Source organism: Phoca vitulina, unplaced genomic scaffold (assembly GCF_004348235.1).
Source record: "Phoca vitulina isolate PV1807 unplaced genomic scaffold, GSC_HSeal_1.0 scaffold122, whole genome shotgun sequence".
In the NCBI taxonomy this organism is placed as follows: Eukaryota; Metazoa; Chordata; class Mammalia; order Carnivora; family Phocidae; genus Phoca; species Phoca vitulina.
Window position 1 is genome coordinate 990,524 of NW_022589825.1, and position 4,819 is coordinate 995,342.

The window sequence follows — 4,819 nt, forward strand, 5'->3', positions numbered from 1 at the left end:
CCTTTTGATGGCTGCATAATATTCTATTGTATATATATACCACGTCTTCTTTATCCATTCATCTGTCGATGGACATCTTGGTTCTTTCCACAGTTTGGCTATTGTGGACATTGCTGCTATAAACATCAGGGTGCACGTACCCCTTTGGACCCCTACATTTGTATCTTTGGGGTAAATACCCAGTAGTGCAATTGCTGGATCATATGGTAACTCTATTTTCAACTTTTTGGAGAACCTCCATATTGTTTTCAAAACTGGGTGAATTTTTATTTATTTATTTATTTTGACAGGAAGTAGGTTTTATTGGTGGGCATGAATAGGGAGGGGGCAGTGCTGAGGTTCTCATGAGTGCAGAGCCCTCCATTTGTCCAAGGGGCCACGATTAGGGATGTATTTGACCCCACAACCATCTGGGATAAGCCACTTTTCAGCCACCATGTCTTCAAATTCATCGACATTAAACTTAGTAAAGCCCCACTTCTTGGAGATGTGGATCTTCTGGCGACCAGGGAACTTGAACTTGGCCCTGCATAGGGCCTCAATCACATGCTCCTTGTTCTGCAGCTTGGTATGGATGGACATAATGACTTGGTCAATGTGGACCCTGGCTACTGTGCCCTGGGGCTTTCCAAAGGCACCCCACATACCTGTCTGCAGCCTAGATTGGAGATAGCATGAGGTCAGACCTCAATATCCACTGGAAAGGGCTGTCTCCAAGGTCCCTTAGGGCAACCCATAAAATCAACAGGCTGCATACACTACCAAGGAGGCTACTGTTTGCAACCATGGCACACTGGGCCCCCATGGACAAAGAGCACAGTTGGCTTAATTGGCTGCAGATGGGTGAATTTTTAAAACTTTGATTGTTAGTAAAGGAGATAAGATTTGTGGGGATTGTAATGCTTATTAAAGAAAAATAACAATCACTGGTCTGTCTTTTAGATCAACCCCTTCTTCCAATCTATTAATTCAACCTTAGATTTTACTGCTTATAAGAGATCTTAGGTACTCTCAGGGAGATTTCCTTGAGACAGACAAGTTCCCATGAAAAACCATAGGTGAGGCATTGACTGTATTCTGGTTCTTACTGCCTTACATTGGGTTTCAGTGGGGTGACCCATTGGACAATGAGAAACTGACAAAAAGAAACTAAATAAATTCTTGTGATTAGTATTGTTATCCTAGAAAAACTCTCCCAGCTCTAATGTTGAAACTGGACCCCAATTTAGGAGATATTATGACAATGGCATATTAGATGCCCCAGATTAAAGTGGACTCCTTAAAACCATTTATTACTACATAAATGAAGCCTGAGTCAGCCAGAGCATGAAAACCTCACAGCCTCAGCCAGAAAGCAAGGTGGCTATGGCTGTGGTTGTTGAGTCCCTGGGTTCTCAAGGCTAAAGTAAAAGGTGCCACCATGATGACCTTGTCACTCGATATAAGCATTAAGCATGCTGAAAACATTCATTTGGTTGAGTTATGAGCTGCTATCATGCCAGTCAAAACTGAAAGTAATGTAAAGTCTTGTTTAATGGCATAGAACTCTCTCCCTCTGTGTCTGTAATACCTCCCCATGCACCCCAAATTTAGGTGTTTCAAAATTGAAAACAGAAGTGGGGCTGATGCCAAGAGGGGAAAGCCATCACACTCATATGAGTATGCTGAAGAATTTGGTGGAGGGGTGGAACTCAAACTTTAATGGTCCTATTGTGTATGGGTGCTCAAGTTACTATCTTACCTGGACCTCTAGGGAAAAAAAGGTGCATGGATTCAGCTAATGGGATTTGGGCAGGGCTCATAGTGAGGCAGGGTAGCTAGTGTAAGATTGTGAAGGGACCCTTTGGACCAATTTAATGTACTATAATTGCTGCTTCTGCATATGAATGCATAGTAGGAATGAATTTGTTGTATACTTGTACTTCCTCATACCATAAGTAGAGATAATCTCAGCTGGGACAAGCCACATGTAGAGAATAGTGGGACACATTCATTGCTCTCCAGTTTATCTCTTTGGACTCTCCCTGGGTAGTCTAACAGAAATAGTATAGCATTCCAAGTGGAAAAAGACAATAAGGAAAGTGGCCCATAAACGATGTTTTGCACATAGACCTCAGACTCATCTAAGTGTCTGACACGTGATTTTTGACTCTAGCATCCAGAATTGTGAGAAAATAAATGTCACTTAAGTTCACCAGTCCCTGGTATTTGGTATAATAGCCCTAGAAAACTAATATAAAAATATCTGAATTCACCATAATTTAAAAACTTCCACTAATTAATCAAACAAAGGAAAGACAGGAAATAAGAATCACAGTTGATTTCCCCTCAATTTCCAAAACGGGGCAAACAAGGAGGTCTCCTAATGGCTTACCTCAGGATACCTCCTTATATATTGGTGAATAACTGTATCTCAGAGGCTGTAAGGGCCTCATTGGCTGACTCAGAAGGGTGTGGGGCTTGAGGTGTTCTGAACTGACATTCCTGTCATCCCTATGATGAGGTGTGGCAAGTCATAAATTTTGAATTTTTAAAAAGTAGAAGAGTATATTATGAAAAGAACAGAGTCAGATAAATTTGAATGGGATAAAAGAGTAACAAGACTCTAGGGAGCCTGAATAAGTTTGGTTTTGAACTTTTGGATTTAGATATTTCTGTACTGAGTTTGGGTCCTTCCTGATGCTCTTCAGTGAATTGCATACTGTGAATAGTGTTGAAAAAGTTTGACTTGGGTATCTTTGTCCTATTAATACTATTTTCAATCTGTTCTTGCTTATAATTTGTTAGTGAAGCAGGATCCATTCTCTTATATCATCTTCTGAGTAAACACAACATTAAATTTCTCACCAGGTACCTTTTTCCTCAATCACCCACTGAAGGGAATAATCTGGTGTATTTAATTCCCAGCTTGATCAACATTAAACCTCATTTTCCTTTCTCCTTCCCAGATTTCATGTGTGTCTCTCACACTTCCACTCCTAGTCTTCATCCACAGCCCAGTGACAGTGCATTTTAAAATTGTTTTTACTGGTGCTCTCACTTGATTTCTGAAATTACGAATGCAAAACAAACAACCATGTGTACATGTTCCTGGTGCCTACATGCCACTAACCAAACAAATTTTATTTATGTCCTCAAAATAACTTTTTATAAAACAGAGATGACACCAGTATGCATGAATAAATGAAAAACATCTTAATATCATACTAACAAACATGGGAATATTGAACTAGCAGCAATTAGCATGATAGAAATAAAGTCACTGGGTGAAACGAGGATTTTTTTTTTTAAATAGTCCTCAGTTCATTTTCTGAGAAGACAAATGGTTCTACAAAGGGCCTTAGTCTTCCAAAATTGTCTTACAAATAAATATGATATGTCTAGTCAACATGCAGAAGGATTTACTTGCACTTCAATTTGTGGTAGATTTTCATGGGTATTTCCGCAGCAAGCCCCCATCTCTTTTCACATCCTTATCTCCGGTCTAATGGGCTCAAGGAAAGGTTGGATTGCTCTATTTTACCTAGCTTTTGTCTCACTGTTTGGCTCAGAGAGACACCTTTCACAGGTTTCTACATTCAAATCACAGGCTATTTAGAATTTATTTTAAAAGTTCACATGGAATACATAGCAAACATGGTGAAATAGTGGATTTTAGTGCAACATGTAACAAATTTCAAAGGATTGAAGTTCCCACCCCTACCCCCGCCACTGTGTTCTCCCTTTGCAGATATATGGGAAGCTAGAAATCAATTGAATGGAGAGCACTTGGATAATCAACAGCTACTTTGAAATTCAGCATGTACCTGTAGGAAAAGGAAACAAAGAAAGGAAAAAAGCCCATGCACCAAGAAGAAAAACACAATGAGTATTACAGTGCATTACCATTACCCTAAGTCCTCCTACCCATCAGATCATTTGAGATAGAGGAAGGAGTCACCTTAGTTCTCTTAATTGCCAAACAGCCTCTTATTTTGATGCAAAACGATAGGGACAGGTCCCATTGTGACATCTGCATGTTTACATTTCAACCACCCTGGTTAAAAGGAAGAGCTTCAACAGAAACCCACGGGCACACGGACAATCACACCACCTTCTCCCTCAATCTCCAGGCTGCATGACACAGGAAGGCTGTTATTGGTTCAGCCCTGGTCACCCCACCACCCTTTGGGCCAATGGCCGGGGATCCTGTGCTGCCAGTTGCTTATTGGCTGCTGCTAGCGGAGTCTGGGAGCACAGCTGCTCTCATTGGACGACTCCGTCATCCAAGCATAATTGCAGTGCAGGAAGCCTTCTGTTTCAAAGAGAAAGATGGTAGGCTACCAACGCACAGAATCAGATAAATTTGAATGAAGTAAAGTATGGCTTTCTTTCTTTCTTTCATTTATTTATTTATTTATTTATTTATTTATTTATTTATTTATATTTTATTATGTTACATTAACACCTAAAGTAAGCCTTTCACAAGGTCGGGAGCTTGAGTAGGGCATGATTCTAGATAGGTTGAGTTTTCTGCACGGTGCGTCCTCTTTTATGTATTTAACTCAATTAGGATGAGGGGATAGGTTGAGGGAAGGTGAATGTGAATGGGGTAACTGTGAGTTTTGAATCTGCTACAGCGCTTCACTTGTTGCTGTATCAACATCTCGGATTTTCTCGAGACGATACTACACTACACAAGTGGGAGAAGGAGAATACAAAAGGCAAGTAAAATTATTGTGGACCCAGCTGTGACCGTAAAGAGTCCCGAAGGCGCTCAATGTTCAAACATTCCTTGTGAAGGTGTAGTTTCCTCCAGATTTCCAATATGAAATTTTTT

At 40.3% G+C, this 4,819-nt stretch overlaps 1 non-coding gene across 1 annotated transcript; it reads right to left on the reverse strand.

Moving 5' to 3' along the window:
* Nucleotides 1-705: 705 nt before the first annotated feature.
* LOC116628550 lies at nt 706-839 on the reverse strand. The gene has a single exon (XR_004298641.1). It is a non-coding gene; the product is annotated as a small nucleolar RNA SNORA70 (small nucleolar RNA).
* Between the last annotated feature and the right edge of the window lie 3,980 nt (nt 840-4,819).